Here is a 22,832-nt window from a genome sequence, read left to right on the forward strand (position 1 = left end):
ACAACATCTTTTGTCCTACCAGCCGGTGGCAGCCGGGCCTCTAGGGAAACTACTGGAAATTAAGGTACTCCTTTTAATAGAGTACCGGAGCAAAGCATTAACACTCCGTGAACACATGTGATCCTCACATCACCGCCTTCCCCTCCGGTTGTCCCAATTTCTGTCACTTTGGGGCCTCGGGTTCCGGACAGCAACGTGTGTATACAACTTGCAGGTAAGATCATAAAACAATGAATATCTTCATGAATCAATAACATGTTTAGATCTGAAATCATGGCACTCGGGCCCTAGTGACAAGCATTAAGCATAACAAGTTGCAACAATATCATAAAAGTACCATCTACGGATACTAGGCACCATGCCCTAACAATCTTATGACTATTACATGATCAATCTCATCCAATCCCTACCATCCCCTTCAGCCTACAGCGGGGGAATTACTCACACATGGATGGGGGAGTCATGGATGGTCGATGGAGAGGAGTCGGTGGTGATGGTGGCGATGATCCCCTCCAATTCCCCGTCCCGGCGGAGTGCCAGAACGGAGTTTCTGGTCCCGAGACGGAGTTTTGCGATGGTGGCGGCGTACTGGATGGTTTCTGGTGACTTCGACTTCTCGTCTCGCGTTTTTAGATCGAAACCCTTAAGTAGTCCAGAGGGGGGCGTCAGAGGCTGGCCGAGGCGGCCACACGCTAGGGCAGCGCCCCCCCCCCCCCCTACAGGCCGCGCCGACCTAGTGTCTGGGGGGCCTGGGCCTCCCCTAGGCCTGCCCTTCTGGCTCCGTGATTCTTCTAGAAAAATAAGCCCTTCGACATAAATTCAGAGGATTTTCCTAAAAGTTGAATTTCTGCACAAAAACGAGACACCAGAGCAATTCTGCTGAAAACAGCGTTAGTCCGTGTTAGTTGTATCCAAAATACACAAATTAGAGGCAAAACAATAGCAAAAGTGTTCGGGAAAGTAGATATGTTTTGGACGTATCAACTCCCCCCAAGCTTAGCTTATTGCTTGTCCTCAAGCAATTCAGTTAACAACTGAGTGCGATAAAAGAACTTTCACGAACACATTTGTTCATATGATGTGAATATTCTCATGATATGGCAAGTGCTTAAGCAATTCATAATAAGATACATGCAAATAAAGTCATCTAATAGCTATGTCAATCATGAAAGAGATACCAACAAACTAATAACAAGCATCATGAAACACTTCCATAAGCAGGATTGCAATGTTCATAGAAAGATATGATAAAGTGGTATCTCGCTTGCCTGTATTTGTACAGTAAAACATAAATGCCCAGGCACCTCTGAAGTTCATAGAAAGACTAGAAGTAAAGATTGTCAAAGATAAAAGCATCAAAGTTATACCACAGCTGATCATATTTTGGGACAAGCATATTATACTAAGAATGACAGTTATGCTCTCAAGAAGGTGCTCAAAGAAAGGATGGTGACTCAAGATAAAAGTAAAAGATTGACCCTTCGCAGAGGGAAGCAGGGATTAACATGTGCTAGAGCTTTTCATTTTTTCAAAGATAGAAGTAAAATTATTTTGAGAGGTGTTTGTTGTTGTCAACGAATGATAGTGGGTACTCTAACCACCTCGCTAACCAGACCCTCAAGAGCGGCTCCATGAAGGACGTTATCTCTACCAGCAGGGTAGATCATCTCTCTTCTCTTTTGTTTACACATGCATTTTAGTTTCATTATGGATGACACTCCCCCCAACCTTTGCTTACACAAGCCATGGTTAACCGAATCCTCGGGTGCCTTCCAACATTCACATACCATGGGGGAGTATCTATTTGCAGGTTAAGTTGCTTACTGATGAATCAGAGAAAAACACGTGAAGAGAATTATTAATGAAGGTTAATTAATTGGGGCTGGGAACCCCGTTGCCAGCTCTTTTTGCCAAATTATTGGATAAGCGGATGTGCCACTAGTCCATTGGTGAAAGTCTGTCAGGAGTAAATGACAAGGTTGAAAGATAAAACACCACATACTTCCTCATGAGCTATAAAACATTAACACAAATTGAGAAGTAGTTTGATGGTTTAAAGGTAGCACATGAGAATTTACTTGGAATGGTTTGAAATGCCATGCATAGGTATTTATGGTGGACACTTTGGAACAACTTGGTTTTAAGGTATTTGGAAGCACGAGCAGCGTTCCCGCTCAGTACAAGTGAAGGCTAGCAATAGACTGGTGTCGGGGGTGTACCTCAACAATGTCCTCCGATTGGGACTTAGGGTTGATGAAATCCTGCAAGCTGATACGAGACATCGGTACACAGACAAGCGGGGAAAACGATTTACCCAGGTTCGGGGCCCTCGATGAGGTAAAACCCTTACGTCCTGCCTGTCTGTTCTTGATTATGATGAAAACAGTGTTACAATGGGGTGCCGAATAGTTCGGCTGTGATCTCGTCGAGATAGCTAATCGCTAGGGTAACCTAGTTCTAAGCTTCTGTTGGCTAAGATTGCTAAGATTGATTGTGTCCCTCGATAGCCCCTCTCCTGGCCTTTATATAGGTGGCCAGGTCCCGAGAGATTTCATCGAGTACGGGTAGGATTACAATAGATCTATCTTCAGGCTTTCCTTGTTCGGCTTCCTCCGTGCCTTGAACTCCAAGCAATCTTCCGTCGCACCGTCCTAGTGGCCCATCTTGCCCTTGGGTACTTTCATGGGCCTCCAGTTAGACCGTATAGGGTAGAGCAACATTGATTACCCGAAGGGTAATGCCCACGTCAGTAGCCCCCGAGTGTCTAGCCGAACATAGTTCGGGTAGAGACTAGAACATGTCTTCTTACGAAGTCCTTCTCTTTGATCATTCTTGTCTTTCTTCCATCTTCTATCGGGTGTGCGTCAGCGCTCCCGATGGGAGTAGCCCCCGAGTCTAGGTACGGATGCTTGCAATTCGTGCGTAGACTCAAGTTGTACCACTCAAACATTTTTCTTCTGCCGAAGCTTTTTCCTGCAAGTCTTTGTACTCCATTCGATACATTTTCTTTACGCAAGGGATAATGAATAACGTGCCCAACTTCTGTTGGTTAACTGCCGATGGCAAAACAACGTTACCCTACACAAAATCAAGTTCCCGGGCATGATCCTGGAGTGCGAAAAAAGTTTTGTCGGGTGCGCGTCCGGTGCTCCCGATGGGAGTAGCCCCCGAGTCTGGGCATGGGCGTTTTACGCCCGGATGCAGACTCGAGTCAAATATTTCCTTCGAATCCTCATTCTGTCGGGTGCGCGTCCAGCGCTCCCGATGGGAGTAGCCCCCGAGTCTGAGTGCAGACGCTTGCGATCTGCGCTTAGACTCAAATCGTTCATCCGACATATTCTTATCTCTTCGTATGCAATTATTCTCCATGACGTCATTGATTACGTTTTACTGTCCTCTTGATTTTGACTGACAAGACGCAACTTGCCAGCCCTGTTTTCGAGCAATTCCTGCTTCTCTCTACACGGTTAACGAGGCACCTCCTCGATTTCCGCAACCATTAACCAGAGAAAAAGGCCCAGTACCAATACGAGGTCTTCCTTAAGTTCCCCAAGAGATAGAAATCCCCAATCTCTTCCTTCATTCATCCTTTCGTTGTTCTTCCTCTTCTCCCACTCACAACTATTCGCGCCGCCGCCACTGCTTCCTAGCTTTTCCCAGATCTTACGATGGTGAAGAAGAAGAACCCTAGCTCCGCCGCCAGCTCTACGAGCGGAGGCGCCGCCGCAAAATCTTCCTCAATTCTTTCGAAGGGAGGCGCCCCAGGCGCTCCTCCCCCAGCTCCGGCGCCGCCGGCGCCACCACGCTCAGCAGCTAGGCCCGGAGATTGGGTAGCTTCGACCGTCACCAAGCGTGACGAGAAGAGATCCTGAAGCCTGGGATTGATCTCCTCTTATGAGGGGAATGTGATCTTTCTAGGTGCGATTTCTCGACCTAATCCCCCTGCCGGTTTTACCGGTATGTTCTTGTCATTCTTATACCGAGGCCTTTCTCTTCCCGTCCACGAATTCCTCCTCCATCTCCTACGAACCTACGAAATCCAACTATGGCAACTCACTCCCAATTCAATCATTCACGTTGCTGTGTTTGTCACCCTCTGCGAAGCATATCTGGGCGTTGAGCCTCATTTTGGGCTGTGGAAAAAGATCTTCTATGTAAAGAGATACAGCAGTAGCAACGGATCTTTTGTCACCGGAGGAGTTCGGATGTCAATTACTTTAACTTCCCAATGAGAGAGTCCGTGCGAGGGTGGAGATTAAAGTGGTTTTATATCAAGGATTCCTTGGCACCCGAATCTCAACTTCCTCGCTTTGTCGACGTCCTTGAGGCCAAGCCTAAGAATTCTTGGAAGAATATTCTCTCTCCCAACGAAAAAGTAGCTGCCGATGAATTATTTGCCAGATTTCTTCGGATCAAGGAGGCTGATGGACAAACTATGGTTGCCACCGAGGTAGCGGCAGTGTTTCTGAAACGTCGAATCCAACCAGTCATGGCTAGAGCTCGCCCAATGTGGTTGTATTCAGGTCTAAAGGATGAGACTAGAATTAACGCTGCTGAATTGTCAGAAAAAGAACTACTCGATGAAGTCTGTCGCCTCACTTCCTTTAGTCAAGAGTACTTGATCCCACTGATATCTCCGTATATTCCTTTTGATGCCGATCATCCTCCACCAGAGGTAATTGCCATCCTTGAATTCTTGTTATGCCGCTATCGACATATATGACTATTATTCTCATTTATGTTTTCCCTTCGACAGACCCACGTAGCCTCCGAGGACTTACATAACTTGCCAAATGAAACTTCTGAAGGAAGAGGCTCTTCAGAACCCGTTGATTCTCGTACTGTTGATCATACAAACCCAACAAGCGAACGTGATGACCCGATAGATTCCGAAACTGTTCACGCCAATCTCCCCTCATCAGCTGGTGACACTTGCTACACAGAGGGGATCAGTGCGCAATGATGACGCTGATCACGATGCCTTTGTTAATGCAGCTGCGGAGGAGACCAGGGCTCCACCTGCGAAGAGATCAATCAGCGGTTTTGCCGACGAAGATGATCTCCTTGATTTGTAAGTGTTCTTCTTCTTCTTACTACTTTCTGCTTCTCGATCTTTCCACATTTTTCTCATGACTTGGTCAATCAAATCTTCCTTGTAGTGATGATGCTTTCATTGAGCCTCCATCTAAGAGGGTCAAATCTGATGCTGTCTTGCCAGCCGCCGCAGCTTCCGAAGCTTCAGCTCCCAAAGCGGCTCCTGCAGTGCAAGCATCGACTGCCTCCTCCCTTTCCAAAGGGAAAGATGCTCCTGCTGCCGCCGCAGCTCCTCCTTCTGTAAGTCTTTGTTGAGTCTAACAAGAATCTTTTGGAATGTGTCTTTGTATAATGATCTTTGTAAAATACTCCCTTTCTTCAAGGATCTACGAGGTGTGATATCCTCCTTAGAGGCCTTCGCCTCTCAATTCACCTCTCTGGAGGCAGACAAAATTCGGCTGCAGGAAGAGGCTAAGTCTTCCTCTTCAAAGTTGGATGGCGCCATTAAAAAGGCCGCCGTAGCTTGCCAGGAGGTCGACTCCTTGAAAGAAGAGCTGAACAAGCTAAAGGAGAGGCTGAAGGAAGAGGAAGCTCGGGCGACAGAGAAGGATGAACTCCTCCATCAGTCTGCCTTAGCCCTACTTGGTAAGCTCCTACTTCCCTTGTAGACTTTCACTTTTTATGGATCTATTTCTTCGTCAACGATTTCTTTTAATTTCTCGCAGAAGCCGCCAGCATCCCTGCTACTGCCTTCGACAAAATTCCAAGCAATTCCCCAGCAAATGGTGTGTCGACGGTTCTCGCTGCCGACCAACTTACCCGGGAGCTTCTTGACAAGGGAAAGGGTGCTCTGACGCGGATGCATTCGATGATATTCCCCAAGGCCAAGCAGGAGAAAACTCTGGGGCAGCTGATCGATGCCTTCGCAGCCGACACCAAGGAAGTCATTGAGGTATTCAAGCGTACCTCGCGTACCTATGGTGCCCTTCTTGCCTTCCAACTTATGATGGGTTACGGCTTTAAGGCTGACATCGAAGGAATGACTAAGGAGCTGCCGAAAGAGAAAGATGGGCGATCTGTTGACTTAAGCGCTTTTACGGCGTCCGCCCGTACTTGTGCTCGCCAGCTCCTCGATTTAGTTTCAGGAAAAACATCGGTTGGCCCCAGCCTGTCGACTCAGACTCAGGCTCCTTGACTTTTGTAACAATTTTATCCTTGGGCTAGTATGAAACATTATTCTGTTGCGAGAACTTAAGTTTGTAATGAACACTGTGCTGGCAATGTTGCCAGCATGCTTTTATCATAATATCTTCACTTGTGCTTCTCCAGATAGGGATTGCTTATGCCTCTCCCGATGGGAGTTTTATTGGATGCTTAATTTGACCGTATTATCCTCTTAACGTTGTTGCCTGCAGGTTTTCCCGGTGCCCTCGTTTGTTGATGACTCCTTGGGCGTTCTTCCCGAAAGTGATCGGATCCGGCGGATGAAGGATCGGATCACCCAGATGGAGAAGGATCTGCGCGACACCTACGCCTTGGCTGCTATTGTCAGCAAGAAGAGTGAAATTGCAGCCAACGTGGAGCGATACGCTCTTACTGAGCTAAATAAAGCTACCGACAGTTTGAACTGTAAGCTCCTTGATCCCTGCGTCAGTTTGACGACAACTCCTTATCTGATTCTCTGCTTATTCCTTTGCCAGTCATAGCTCTAAACCGTGCGGAAGAAAACAAACGGATTTACGAGCGTGTACATGCGTTAACCCAGCTGTCCTCAGCCGAAGAGATTTTCTGGCGGGAGCACTCGAAGGCTTCAGCTGTCGCACAATTTCAGGATCGAGTTCAGCAGGTCCACCACTTCTTCGACAAGTGCTATAAGGCCATGAGGGTGGTTTGGAAGACGATGTTTCCTTTGAACGCAGTTCCCCCCACACTCCTTGCATTGATGTCGGAGTTTGGTAACGCCAAGAAGATCCGGGACTTGGTGCGCGCACAAGTTTTTGCAGGAGCCAGGTTTACACTTGCTCTTGTACTTGCCCGTTATCCTTCGGCAGGTTTACTGTCGATTGCCAACGTTACTGGAGACTTGGAGGCGCTGTATCCGAAGGTGTTGTTGCCTGCCAACATAATTGTCGACAGACTCGAGAAGGATTCAAAGGTACCTGAAGAATAAGGAACTCCGCAAGGATGATTTCAGGGTTTTAATGACTGTTTGTAAATAGATAGTTTGACTACTTTATCCAAGTGTTTGGATTATGTACTGACGCCTTTTCATTCGGTAGATACATGCATATGTACTTTTACCATGTTATTGCCGTTGGCAAGTTTCAATTTTGAGCGAATCTTAGTTGCTCGTTTTTGAATGTATGTATATTGGTTGTTTAGCAAATCATGTGAGTGATCAGCTCGTGTTGCAGGTCTTGCTAAACCTGTTGTATGCGCAACTTTGCTTTCAACCATTTTAAATTTCGACAGGCACTCCCGAATATTTCGGGTGTAGTGATTCTGCCGATGAGCCCATTGTTCCTTGATATTTCCATGAGTGAAATATCGAACGTGGGTTGTTGTTTATGTGTATTTCCAAACTCTTGCTATTTACGGCACTCGTAGAGGCATCTATAGCAGAGGGAAAGGTGAACGTCTTTTTAGCACTCGTAGAGGCTTTTTGGAACACGATCCTTGTACTACGTTTTCGTAGTGACGGGGCGTAGAAATTCGTGATCACTGCAATGCTTTATCAAAAGATGGAAGCTTAAATTCTTATTAATAAAGTAAGCACGGGGCTGAAGGGCGAAAAAGGAAGGCCCTGTATAAAGTAGAAGAAAAAATGAAATAAATGCTGAAAAAATTCTTAATCAAGGAAGGGGTTCTTCTCTTCTTCTGGCTTCTTCACCACGTTAGGGGTAGCCGCAGCGTTGCTGATTTCACCAGGGGTTTGAGCTGTGACTGCCAGCGTCTTGCTGTTTTCTATGCCTTCTGCGTCATCAACTGTCGAACCTTTTGCTGCCGAAGCTTTTGCTGCCAAAGCTCCTGCTGCCGAGGCTTCTGCTGTCGAGGCTTTAAGGGCAAGGTCGGCTGGCTTCTTTTTGCTTCCCCTGTCGTCCTTCTCTTCCTTGATTTCACGCAACAACAACTTTGGTGGAGGCTTAATGATTTCTTGCTTGCTCCCAAACTTCGCAGCGATCCTCTGGAAATCGTGATCGCAACTGTCTGAGCGCGAAAAACTTCCATGGACTGTGATGTTTGTCCCTTTGTTGCCAGGCATTTTCAGCTTGAGATATGCATAGTGCGGCACGGCCATGAACTTGGCATAGGCTGGTCTCCCGAGTATAGCATGATACTGGGACTCCCAGTTCACTACCTCAAACTCGATCTTCTCCTTCCTGAAATTGTCGGATCTACCGAAGACAACGTTCAGGTAAATTCTTCCAAGAGAGTAACCTGGTTCAGTTGGCAGAATCCCGTGGAAGCAGGTGTCTGTCTCTTCCAACATTCCCATGGTGATCCCCATACTCTTGATTGTGTCGACGAAAATCAGGTTTAACCCGCTCCCACCATCCATAAAGACTTTGCTCATCTTGAATCCCCCTATATGTGCCTCAACTACCAGGGCAGCGTGTCCTGGTTTTGGTATGGTCATCGGGTGGTCTGCTTGGCTGAACGTAACGTTCTGAGAGGACCACTCGACATACTCAGGGATGTTTGCCATGATGCTTTCGGCCAGATTAATTTCCCGGGTGAGCTTCTTCATCTCTCTTCTCGAGACATCTGTCTTGTGGATCATGCTCATCTGCCCACGTGGTGGTGGGAACGCCTCGTTGGGTTGATGAGGTTGGGCCTGCTGGACTTGGTGCTGCGGTGGGGGTGGGGGTGGAGGTGGTAGCGGTTGCTGTCCTGACTGCTGGATGAATTTGTGCATGTCGAGGAACTGTCGACAATCCCTAAGAAGGTGACTCGACTTTGTTTTGCCGTCCTTAGAGTCGACATACGAGTGCAGGTAACAGGGAGCGTTGATCTGCTCAGCATAGGGTAGCTCAGGAACCCTCTGTTGCCGTGGTTTATAATTGCCGCGGTTTCCAGAGTTGTTCCGGTTGCCGTCCTGTCGATCGTCTCTTCTTTCATCATACCGATCATCATGTCGATCGGAGTATCCTGCAGCTACCAGATTGTTGTCGTCGTAGTTGCGATTTTTCCTCCTTTTGTGCCGATCCCTTCGGCTGCCCGATTCGTGCTTTGGCTGGTCGTCGTCTTCGTCATCGCTGCGCTGGTCTTCGCACGTTGTCCTCGCCATCAGCCCAACTGTTGGCGATTTCCATCAGCTTGGTGATGGTTTTCGGCTTTTTGCGTCCAAGTTCTTCTATGTAACTTTCGCGTCGGACACCATCGCTGAAAGCGTCGATTGCTCTGTCTACAGATACATCTTCGGCAGCGTTTAGGAGTTTGGTGAATCTCCCTATGTAAGAGCGCATCGACTCCTTCTGCTTCTGCTGGCAGTTGCGTAGCTCCTCAATCCCGACGGGTCTTTTATATGTTGCCTGGAAGTTAGCAACGAAGGCATCCACCAGGTCGTCCCATGATTTGATGGAACCTTTCGGCAGCCCCATTAACCAGGCCCGCGCCGAGTCCTTTAAGTAGAGCTGCAAGCACTGCATTGCTGCTATCTGGTTCCCTTTATGCAGAATCACATTCTGCAGGTAATCATCTATCCAAGATCTTGGTTCCTGCTGCCCATCATACTTGGCAGCGTCAGTGGGAGTAGGCTTGAACTTTTTGGGTGGCATCGACTCGCGGATTTTGTAACTCAAACAATTGGCTCCCCTTAGTTCACCATCGTACTCTTGATCCTCGTCTGAGGAGTCACTGTCGTCATCCTTCCTGGCGGCGCGTCGTCGTCTTGCTTTATCAATCCGGCTCTGGGTGATTTCATCCCGAGCATCTCTCGCCCGATGTTTCGAACCGCTGGCCTGCGCCATGGTTTTCTCCTTCTGCGGAACTAGATTGTTTCCCAATATGGCGAGACTTTCTAGGGCACCACGGTGAGCTTGTGCCATGGATCCTTCGGGGCGTTGGTTGATGAGGTATGCGGCGAGATTAGTTGTTGCTCCCGCAACGTTCTTTGGCCGTGGCATGCCTGCGGTATCCATGGTCATGAAAGACTTGGTTAGATTTGACGTTATTTCTCTGGCGTCGTCTTCTGAGAGCCTGGACAGTCTTGACCGATGTTTTCCCGCCCCAAGAGCACTTCGGGAAGCGCTTCCTTGTGAAGCTCTCCGTCGCTCGCTGGATCGTTCTGCCGCAGATAGACGTCTCTCGAGGGTAGCTTTCTCTCTCGACAGGTGCTCCCGGTTTTTCTCTAGTATAGAGCGGTATGCGTTTAGGGTTCCAACCGAGGTTCCTGCGGGGAGCGGGGTGTGATGGCGTGTAACTCACACGTTCGTTGGGAACCCCAAGAGGAAGGTATGATGCGCACAGTAGCAAGTTTTCCCTCAGAAAGAAACCAAGGTTTAATCGAACCAGTAGGAGCCAAGAAGCACGTTGAAGGTTGATGGTCGCGAAATGTGATGCGGCGCAACACCAGGGATTCTGGCGCCAACGCGGAACCTGCACAACACAACCCAAGTACTTTGTCCCAACGAAACATTGAGGTTGTCAATCTCACCGGCTTGCTGTAACAAAGGATTAAACGTATCGAGTGGAAGATGTTTGCAAAGAAAACAGTAAAACAAGTAGATTGTATGCTATGTAAAGAATAGGACCGGGGTCCACAGTTCACTAGAGGTGTCTCTCCCATAAGATAAAGCATGTTGGGTGAACAAATTACAGTCGGGCAATTGACAAATAGAGAAAGGCATAACAATGCATATACATGACATGGTAAATATAGTGAGATTTAATTGGGCATTACGACAAAGAACATAGACCGCCATCCAACTGCATCTATGCCTAAAAAGTCCACCTTCAGGTTATCATCCGAACCCCCTCCAGTATTAAGTTGCAAAGCAACAGACAATTGCATTAAGTATGGTGCGTAATGTAATCAACAACTACATCCTTAGACATAGCATCAATGTTTTATCCCTAGTGGCAACAAAGACATCCACAACCTTAGAACTTTCTGTCACCGTCCTGCATTCAATGGAGGCATGAACCCACTATCGAGCATAAATACTCCCTCTTGGAGTTAAGAGTAAAAACTTGGCCAGAGCCTCTACTAATAACGGAGAGCATGCAAGATCATAAACAACACATGAACAATAGATTGATAATCACCATAATCATAGTACTCTCTATCCATCGGATCCCGACAAACACAACATATAGAATTACATATAGATGATCTTGATCATGTTAGGCAGCTCACAAGATCTAACAATGAAGCACAACAAGGAGAAGACGACCATCTAGCTACTGCTATGGACCCATGGTCCAGGGGTGGACTACTCACTCATCACTCCGGAGGCGACCATGGCGGTGTAGAGTCCTCCGGGAGATGAATCCCCTCTCCGGCAGGGTGCCGGAGGCGATCTCCAGAATCCCCCGAGATGGGATTCGCGGCGGCGGCGTCTCTGTAAGGTTTTCCGTATCGTGGCTCTCGGTACTGGGGGTTTCGCGACGGAAGCTTTAAGTAGGCGGAGGGTCAACGCGAGGGGCCACACGAGGGGCCCAGGGGATAGGTCGGCGCGGCCAGGGCCTGGGCCGCGCCGGCCACCCCCCTGGCCTCCTCGTGGCCCCACTTCGTTAGGTCTTCGGTCTTCTGGAAGCTTCGTGCAAAAATAGGACCCTGGGCGAAAGTTTCGTCCAATTCCGAGAATACTTCTTTACTAGGATTTCTGAAACCAAAAACAGCAGAAACAAAGAATCGGCTCTTCGGCATCTTGTTAATAGGTTAGTTCCAGAAAATGCATAAATATGACATATAATATGCATAAAACATGTAGGTATCATCAATAAAGTAGCATGGAACATAAGAAATTATCGATACGTTGGAGACGTATCAGCATCCCCAAGCTTAGTTCTGCTCGTCCCGAGCAGGTAAAACGATAACAAAGATAATTTCTGAAGTGACATGCCATCATAATCTTGATCATACTATTTGTAAACATATGTAATGAATGCAGCGATCAAAACAAAGGTAATGACATGAGTAAACAACTGAATCATATGACAAAGACTTTTCATGAATAGTACTTTCAAGACAAGCATCAATAAGTCTTGCATAAGAGTTAACTCATAAAGCAATAAATCAAAGTAAAGGTGTTGAAGCAACACAAAGGAAGATTAAGTTTCAGCGGTTGCTTTCAACTTATAACATGTATATCTCATGGATATTGTCAACATAAAGTAATATAATAAGTGCAATATGCAAGTATGTAGGAATCAATGCACAGTTCACACAAGTGTTTGCTTCTTAAGGTGGAAGGAGATAGGCAAACTGACTCAACAATAAAAGTAAAAGAATGGTCCTTCAATGAGGAAAGCATCGATTGCTGTATTTGTGCTAGAGCTTTTATTTTGAAAACATGAAACAATTTTGTCAACGGTAGTAATAAAGCATATGAGTTATGAAAATTATATCTTACAAGTTGCAAGCCTCACGCATAGTATACTAATAGTGCCCGCACCTCGTCCTACTTAACTTGGACTACCGGGTCTTCGCATGCCATGTTTCAACCAAGTGTCACAAAGGGGTACCTCCATGCCGCCTGTACAAAGGTCCAAGGAGAATGCTCGCATTTCGGATTTCTCGCTTTTGATTATTCTCAACTTAGACATCCATACCGGGACAACATGGACAACAGATAATGGACTCCTCTTAAATGCATAAGCATGTAGCAAAGTTATTATTCTCATATGAGATTGAGGATATATGTCCAAAACTGAAACTTCCACCATGATTCATGGCTTTAGTTAGCGGCCCAATGTTCTTCTCTAACAATTTTGCATGCTCCAACCACTAAAATGATAGACCTTCAGACAAGACGGACATGCATAGCAACTCACATGATATTCAACAATAGTTGATGGCGTTCCCCGAAGCATGGTTATCGCACAACAGTGCAACTTAATAAAATATAAAGTGCATAAGTACATATTCAATACTACGATAGTTTTTAAGGCTATTTTGTCCCATGAGCTATATATTGCAAAGGTGAATGATGGAATTTTAAAGGTAGCACTCAAGCAATTTACTTTGGAATGGCGGAGCAATACCATGTAGTAGGTAGGTATGGTGGACACAAATGGCATAGTAGTTGGCTCAAGGATTTTGGATGCATGAGAAGTATTCCCTCTCGATACAAGGTTTAGGCTAGCAAGGTTATTTGAAGCAAACTCAAGGATGAACAAGTGCAGCAAAACTCACATAAAAGACATATTGTAAACATTATAAGACTCTACACTGTCTTCCTTGTTGTTCAAAACTCAATACTAGATATTATCTAGACCTTAGAGAAACCAAATATGCAAATCAAATTTTAGCAAGCTCTATGTATTTCTTCATTAATGGGTGCAAAGCATATGATGCAAGAGCTTAAACATGAGCACAACAATTGCCAAGTATCACATTATCCAAGACATTTTTAGAATTACTACATGTAGCATTTTCCAATTCCAACCATATAACAATTTAACGAAGAAGAAACTTCGCCTTGAACATTATGAGTAAAGCCTAAGGACACATGTGTCCATATGCAACAGCGGAGCGTGTCTCTCTCCCACAAAGTGAATGCTAGGATCCATCTTATTCAAACAAAAACAAAAACGAAAACAAACCGACGCTCCAAGTAAAGAACACAAGATGTGACTGAATAAAAATATAGTTTCAGGGGAGGAACCTGATGATGTTGTCGATGAAGAAGGGGATGCCTTGGGCATCCCCAAGCTTAGACGCTTGAGTCTTCTTAAAATATGCAGGGGTGAACCACGGGGGCATCCCCAAGCTTAGAGCTTTCACTCCTCTTGATCATAGTATATCATTCTCCTCTCTTGACCCTTGAAAACTTCCTTCACACCAAACTTCAAGCAAACTCATTAGAGGGTTAGTGCACAATTAATAATTCACTCATTCAGAGGTGACACAATCATTATTTTCACTTCTGGACATTGCATAATGCTACTGGACATTAATGGATCAAAGAAATAAATCCAACATAGCAAAAGAGGCAATGCGAAATAAAAAGCAGAATCTGTCAAAAACAGAATAGTCCGTAAAGACGAATTTAGAAATGGCACCAGACTTGCTCAAATGGAAAAACTCAAAACTAATAAAAGTTGCGTACATATCTGAGGATCACGCTCGTAAATTGGCAGATTTTTTCGAATTTTCTACAGAGAATTGTGCCCAGATTCGTGACAGACAGCAATGCTGTTTCTGCGCAGCGATCCCAAATATAACATCAACTTTGACATAGAAACTTTACTTGGCACAAAAACATGATAAGGAGAGGTTGCTACAGTAGTAAACAACTTCCAAGACTCAACAAAACAAAAAATTGCTGTAGGTAAAAACATGGGTTGTCTCCCATAAGCGCTTTTCTTTAACGCCTTTCAGCTAGGCGCAGAAAGTGCAAATCAAGTAACATCGAGAGTAGAAGCATCAACATTATAGCTTGTTCTAATAATAGAATCAAAAGGCAACTTCATTCTCTTTCTAGGGAAGTGTTCCATACCTTTCTTGAGAGGAAATTGGTATTTAATATTACCTTCCCTCATATCAATAACAGCACCAACAGTTCGAAGAAAAGGTCTTCCCAACACAATTGGACAAGATGCATTGCATTCGATATCCAAGACAACAAAATCAACGGGGACAAGGTTATTGTTAACCGTAATATGCACATTATCAATCCTCCCCAAAGGTTTCTTTTTAACATTATCGGCAAGATTAACATCCAAATAACAATTCTTCAATGGTGGCAAGTCAAGCATATCATAAATCTTTTTAGGCATAACAGAAATACTTGCACCAAGATCACATAAAGCATTACATTCAAAGTCATTGAATTTCATTTTAATGATGGGCTCCCAACCATCTTCTAACTTTCTAGGAATAGAAGTTTCAAGTTTTAGTTTCTCTTCTCTAGCTTTTATGAGAGCATTTGTAATATGTTTTGTAAAGGCTAAATTTATAGCACTAGCATTAGGACTTTTAGCAAGTTTTTGTAAGAACTTTATAACTTCAGAGATGTGGCAATCATCAAAATCTAAATCATTATGAGCTACAGCAATGGGATCATTGTTCCCAAGGTTGGAAAAAATTTCAGCAGTTTTATCACAAGCAGTTTCAGCAGTTTTGGCAATTTCAGGCAGTTTTGTACGCTTTGCACTAGGAGTAGAAACATTGTCAACACCAATTATTTTACCATTGATAGTAGGAGGTGCAGCAACATGTGATGAATTAGCATTACTAGTGGTGGTAATAGTCCAAACTTTAGCTACAGTATTCTCTTTAGCTAGTTTTTCATTTTCTTCTCTATCCCACCTAGCACGCAGCTCAGCCATTAATCTTATATTCTCATTAATTCTAACTTGGATGGCATTTGCTGTAGTGGTAATCTTATTATCAATATCATTATTAGGCATAACTTTCAATTTTAAAAGATTAACATCAGAGGCAAGCCTATCAACTCTAGAAGCGATAGTATCAATTTTATCAAGCTTTTCCTCAACAGATTTGTTAAAAGCAGTTTGTGTACTAATAAATTCTTTAAGCATGGCTTCAAGACCAGAGGGTATATTCCTATTATTGTTGTAAGAATTCCCATAAAAATTACCATAACCATTACTATTAGCAGAAGGATATGGCCTATAGTTATTACCAGAGTTGTTCCTATAAGCATTGTTGTTGAAATTATTGTTTTTAATGAAATTCACATCAACATTTTCTTCTTGAGCAACCAATGAAGCTAAAGGAACATTATTTGGATCTACATTAGATCTACCATTCACAAGCATAGACATAATCACATCAATCTTATCACTCAAGGAAGAGGTTTCTTCAACAGAATTTACCTTCTTACCTTGTGGATCTCTTTCCGTGTGCCATTCAGAGTAATTAATCATCATATCATCAAGAAGTTTTGTAGCCGCCCCCAATGTGATGGACATAAAGGTACCTCCAGCAGCTGAATCCAATAAATTCCGCGAAGAAAAATTTAGTCCTGCATAGAAGGTTTGGATGATCATCCAAGTAGTCAGTCCATGGGTTGGGCAATTCTTTACCAAAGTTTTCATTCTCTCCCATGCTTGAGCAACATGTTCAGTATCTAATTGCTTAAAATTCATTATGCTACTTCTCAAAGATATAATTTTAGCGGGAGGATAATATCTACCAATAAAAGCATCCTTGCATTTAGTCCATGAATCAATACTATTCTTAGGCAAAGATAGCAACCAATCTTTAGCTCTTCCTCTTAATGAGAAAGGAAACACTTTCAATTTAATAATATCACCATCTACATCTTTATACTTTTGCATTTCACAAAGTTCAACAAAATTATTGAGATGGGCAGCAGCATCATCAGAACTAGCACCAGAAAATTGATCTCTCATGACAAGATTTAGTAAAGCAGGTTTAATTTCAAAGAATTCTGCTGTAGTAGCAGGTGGAGCAATAGGTGTGCATAGGAAATCATTATTATTTGCATTTGTGAAGTCACACAATTTAGTATTTTCAGGGGTATTCATTTTAGCAACGGTAAATAAAACAAACTAGATAAAGTAAATGCAAGTAACTAATTTTTTTTGTGTTTTTGATATAGAGAGCAAGACAGTAAATAAAGTAAAACTAGCAACTAATTTTTTTGTATTTTGATTTAGTGCAGCAAACAAAATAAAATAAAGCAAGACAAAAACAAAGTAAAGAGATTGAGAAGTGGAGACTCCCCTTGCAGCGTGTCTTGATCTCCCCGGCAACGGCGCCAGAAAAAGAGCTTGATGGCGTGTAACTCACACGTTCGTTGGGAACCCCAAGAGGAAGGTATGATGCGCACAGTAGCAAGTTTTCCCTCAGAAAGAAACCAAGGTTTAATCGAACCAGTAGGAGCCAAGAAGCACGTTGAAGGTTGATGGTCGCGAAATGTGATGCGGCGCAACACCAGGGATTCCGGCGCCAACGCGGAACCTGCACAACACAACCCAAGTACTTTGTCCCAACGAAACATTGAGGTTGTCAATCTCACCGGCTTGCTGTAACAAAGGATTAAACGTATCGAGTGGAAGATGTTTGCAAAGAAAACAGTAAAACAAGTAGATTGTATGCTATGTAAAGAATAGGACCGGGGTCCACAGTTCACTAGAGGTGTCTCTCCCATAAGATAAAGCATGTTGGGTGAACAAATTACAGTCGGGCAATTGACAAATAGAGAAAGGCATAACAATGCATATACATGACATGGTAAATATAGTGAGATTTAATTGGGCATTACGACAAAGAACATAGACCGCCATCCAACTGCATCTATGCCTAAAAAGTCCACCTTCAGGTTATCATCCGAACCCCCTCCAGTATTAAGTTGCAAAGCAACAGACAATTGCATTAAGTATGGTGCGTAATGTAATCAACAACTACATCCTTAGACATAGCATCAATGTTTTATCCCTAGTGGCAACAGCACATCCACAACCTTAGAACTTTCTCACATCGTCCCAGATTCAATGGAGGCATGAACCCACTATCGAGCATAAATACTCCCTCTTGGAGTTAAGAGTAAAAACTTGGCCAGAGCCTCTACTAATAACGGAGAGCATGCAAGATCATAAACAACACATGAACAATAGATTGATAATCACCATAATCATAGTACTCTCTATCCATCGGATCCCGACAAACACAACATATAGAATTACATATAGATGATCTTGATCATGTTAGGCAGCTCACAAGATCTAACAATGAAGCACAACAAGGAGAAGACGACCATCTAGCTACTGCTATGGACCCATGGTCCAGGGGTGGACTACTCACTCATCACTCCGGAGGCGACCATGGCGGTGTAGAGTCCTCCGGGAGATGAATCCCCTCTCCGGCAGGGTGCCGGAGGCGATCTCCAGAATCCCCCGAGATGGGATTCGCGGCGGCGGCGTCTCTGTAAGGTTTTCCGTATCGTGGCTCTCGCATCGGGGGTTTCGCGACGGAAGCTTTAAGTAGGCGGAGGGTCAACGCGAGGGGCCACACGAGGGCCCAGGGATAGGTCGGCGCGGCCAGGGCCTGGGCCGCGCCGGCCACCCCCGGCCTCCTCGTGGCCCCACTTCGTTAGGTCTTCGGTCTTCTCGGAAGCTTCGTGCAAAAATAGGACCCCGGCGAAAGTTTCGTCCAATTCCAAGAATATTTCTTTACTAGGATTTCTGAAACCAAAAACAGCAGAAAACAAAGAATCGGCTCTTCGGCATCTTGTTAATAGGTTAGTTCCAGAAAATGCATAAATATGACATATAATGTGCATAAAACATGTAGGTATCATCAATAAAGTAGCATGGAACATAAGAAATTATCGATACGTTGGAGACGTATCAGGGTGTTGTTAAGTACGGCTGTCCTGGCCGCAGCCTACTCCTCGTCCGCGATGGTATAGTCGCTGTCGCGATTGCTAGCGCTATTTTCGAAGCTCGCTCTCCTGCTGGAACGGGGCGTGCGGTCTCCGTCTCCTCCGTGCCTTGTATTTCCTGTGTTGTTGGCGACGTAGACCTGATGGTGTGCTGTTCTTCGGGTGGCTCTCCGGGCGATGCTGCCGACACTTTCTTCTCCCGACGAGTATCGGGCATTGCAGATGAACAGTGTGTCGCTTGATCCCAAACCGTGCCTGGCGTCGCAGTTCGAGCAGTAGTAGGAGGTTAATTCTGAAGATGTGGGTTCGTCGGATCCTACTGACATTGAGGACGCTGAACGGGGAGTCGAAGGCGCGGGCGAGCTCATCGATTCTGTCAGGCCAGCCAATAAATCGAGTGATGACGACGCGCTAGGACTCGTTGATCCAGAGGTAGGCGATTCCAGCAGCTGGAGAATTCCTTCCGCGTTGACGTTGTAGTGGACGCTGCCGATTGTCATCTCCATGTTTCCTTGCAGATCTGAGAAGTTTGAGCGAGAAGAATCGCTATGCGGGGTGAACTCGTAGGAGCCGAATCGGACCGGACCTCCCAGAGTTGGTGATGGCGGTGCCGATGAAGATGTCGATGACATGATCGGATCTGCCGATGACTGATCTTGTGCCAGCAGCGTTCCCACAGACGGAGCCAATTGTCGGGGGTGTTCCTCGACAATGTCCTCCGATTGGGACTTAGGGTTGATGGAATCCTGCAAGCTGATACGAGACATCGGTACACAGACAAGCGGGCAAAGCGATTTACCCAGGTTCGGGGCCCTCGATGAGGTAAAACCCTTACGTCCCGCCTGTCTGTTCTTGATTATTATGAAAACAGTGTTACAATGGGGTGCCGAATAGTTCGGCTGTGATCTCGTCGAGATAGCTAATCGCTAGGGTAACCTAGTTCTAAGCTTATGTTGGCTAAGATTGCTAAGATTGATTGTGTCCCTCGATAGCCCCTCTCCTGGCCTTTATATAGGTGGCCAGGTCCCGAGAGATTTCATCGAGTACGGGTAGGATTACAATAGATCTATCTTCAGGCTTTCCTTGTTCGGCTTCCTCCGTGCCTTGAACTCCAAGCAATCTTCCGTCGCACCGTCCTAGTGGCCCATCTTGCCCTTGGGTACTTTCATGGGCCTCCAGTTAGACCGTATAGGGTAGAGCAACATTGATTACCCGAAGGGTAATGCCCACGTCAACTGGGAAGCGACAATCAAGAGAGCAATAACTGTCATAATCATGCTTGCGACAAAATAAAATTAAGGGAGGCATAAAAGTGATACAAGAACTCTGAAGCAAAGTAAATCATCGAGGCTTAATTGACTTTTGTTCAGTCATGTGCATGCGCGAGCATGTGCCAAGTCGATTCAAGTGAATTATTCAGAGGAGGATACCACAATGTCATACTTATCTATGATAAAACAATGCAAGCAAATATTCATGACATGCTACTCATTATTAATAGATTGGAACTAATCATGAGAGATCATGAACTACTAGACTTTCATTAAATGACATATACCTCACATGAACCAACTAAGCATGCTCACATGGATGAGTATATGTACAAAAATGAAAACAAATAGAGTTCATACCAGCCTCTCACCACAGTCAAGTTGCCGTAGATCGTCATTATTGCCTTTCACTTGTGCAGCTTGAATAATAATATGGAATGAAACCAAGCTCCAACCACCGAAGACCGCTAAACTCCCTAATAAACTTTACAAAACCAAAGAAGAACAACAAATATTTTTGGTGTTTTCGGGTTAGAAACAAGAACAAAGGAAACAAGCAAACCAAGCAAAATCTTTTTGGATTTTGTCATAGAAAACCAACGATAGCAAATAAGGTAAAATAGGAGCAAAGAACCAAATAAACAAATGATGAAGAGAAACAACAGAAATATTTTTGGTCTTTTTGTGTTTTAGGAAAGAAACAAAGCAAAAACAAGAGAATGAAAACTAAAAGAAACACAAAAAAAGCAAGATGGCAGAAATCTGCCAAAACCTGACAGCAGTACAGAAATCGATTTTTACAAAATCTTCCGTTGCTCAGTTCGAAAAGTGTTCAACTAATGAAAGTTAGATAACAACCTGGGGAACATGCACACAAATTTTCAACTCAAAATAATGTTCTGGCTGTGCGCAGGAATTTTTTTAGTAACAGCCCAGAATCTGTTTTTAGACAGCACTTCCCCAAATATCATCTCCCTCTCATTAGAAACCACTTTAAGAAGCTAAACAAGTATATACAAGTATCCACCAATTGTAAAATGCAATGAATGAGTGATGCTGGCATACCTCCCCCCAAGCTTAGGCTTTTGGCCTAAGTGGAGATCATTCCCACGGTCCCCATGAAGTGGCGTCTCCGTAGTATGACGAAGAAGGACCCTGTTCCGGGTATGTGCTGGAGGACGCACCAGGATACGTGACGGTGTACCCGTAGGAGAGCTCGGCATCCTCGGAGTCATGCTGCTAGTGGAAACCATGTATCCCCAGCTGTTCATCCACCTCCTCCTTGGAGCGCGACCACGGTTTCCTGTGAACACTGAACAAATCGGTCTGCGGCAAGGGGATTTCCCTCTCATCCTCGTCAATAAACAACATTTTATAGACAATATTATCTATACTAGAGTCAGTTGTAACAAATTGGTGACTCTTCATAGCAGCAATATCTAACCTAGCAGGGGTTAGTTTCACATCAGTAGGGTCAAGAGGAAGATCTAGATGTGCCAAAATACGCGATGCAATAATTCCTCCATAGATAGGTCCCTTAGCGGACAGACGACAGGCAATAAGAGAACCAAGATGATAAGGTGTTTTTCCAGTAAGTGCAGCAACTAAGAAAGCAAGATGATAGCTAGAAATATTACTAGTATTCTCCCTACCAAGAATGCTAGTAGCAATATAGTAAGCGAAATATCTAATGGCGGGGAGTTGGATGTTTCTTATCTTGCCACACTGAATGGTGCGGCTATCATCATTGGTGATTCCTCGGTAGAGCTCCACCAAAGCCTTGGGATTATTCTCAATCTTCTTTGCGGTACCTACAGGGGCAATGTCCAATGCAACACAAAAATCATTCAACTTCATGGTAATAGGATTATCATGAATCCTGAATGTAACTGTTGGCGAGAAGTCCGAGTTGTTGAACTTGAAGCTGTCAACAAAGATTTTGGTTAACATGTAATATTGGCTCCTCTCGTCTTCCATATAAGTGGTCAAGCCCACATTATTGACGAGGAATAAGAACTCATCGAGCAACCCTGCATTACGCAAAAAGTCATAACATGGAAAAGATGAAGCATTAGGGACTCCATTATCCTCTTCGAAGCTCGGTGCGATGGCGTCCTCATTATAGGATCGTCTAATCCGAGTGGATGCCCTTGAGGGCCTTCCATTGCTTGTCGTTTCTCTTTCGAACACCTCTCCAAAGTTGTGGTTGTCCATTTTCCTTTTCTGAAATTTTTCAACCATCATTATAAAATTTGATTTCAAGGTATATAATTGAGGTAAACTACTATAGGAACTTGCTAGAGTACTAAACATGCATCAAAACTAATTTTTACAACTTAGAACAAGCATGCAAGCTCGCTAAACATGTTACTTACAGCAGCAAAATATTCAACATATACTCAACCAAACAAAATTCTATTTGGATAATCAAAGGAGTCACATACCGGAGAGCAAATGTGCCAAATTTTAGACAGAAATCTGGGCTGAGCAAAGAGATCGAGAAATCTTGAGCTCTTGAGCAGAAATGCGAGTGAGAGAAAGTGAGTACGAGTTTTTTCGGGAGAGAGAATGAGATGGGAGGAAGAGATGAGTGAGTGGGGCAAGGAGGGGCCCACACCACAGGGTGGCGCACCCTCCTTGCTGGCCGCGCCGGCCCATGGGGTCCAGCCCCTGGGTGCCCCACTGGTCAGCCCCTGGTGCTCCCAGGTACCCCTTCGAAAAATAAGACTAACAGTATAATTTTTGTAAAATTTTGAGAACTTGGAAAAATGCACATTTCCGGGTGTTAAAGTAATTATTACAGCGCAGGAAAATGATTTCCAAAATCTTAAACAACTAAAGCATCTTGCAAAACAAAAAGTGCTACAGCAAGTAAAACAAGTGGAGGAAGAAAGAAGTGTTGTTTAGCTCTCTCATGCATTTAAAATATACTTGTTAACAAGGTTGATCAACTCTTGCTACCAAATAAATTTTATATGACATAAGA

This window comes from Lolium perenne, chromosome 5 (genome assembly GCF_019359855.2).
Source record: "Lolium perenne isolate Kyuss_39 chromosome 5, Kyuss_2.0, whole genome shotgun sequence".
In the NCBI taxonomy this organism is placed as follows: domain Eukaryota; kingdom Viridiplantae; phylum Streptophyta; class Magnoliopsida; order Poales; family Poaceae; genus Lolium; species Lolium perenne.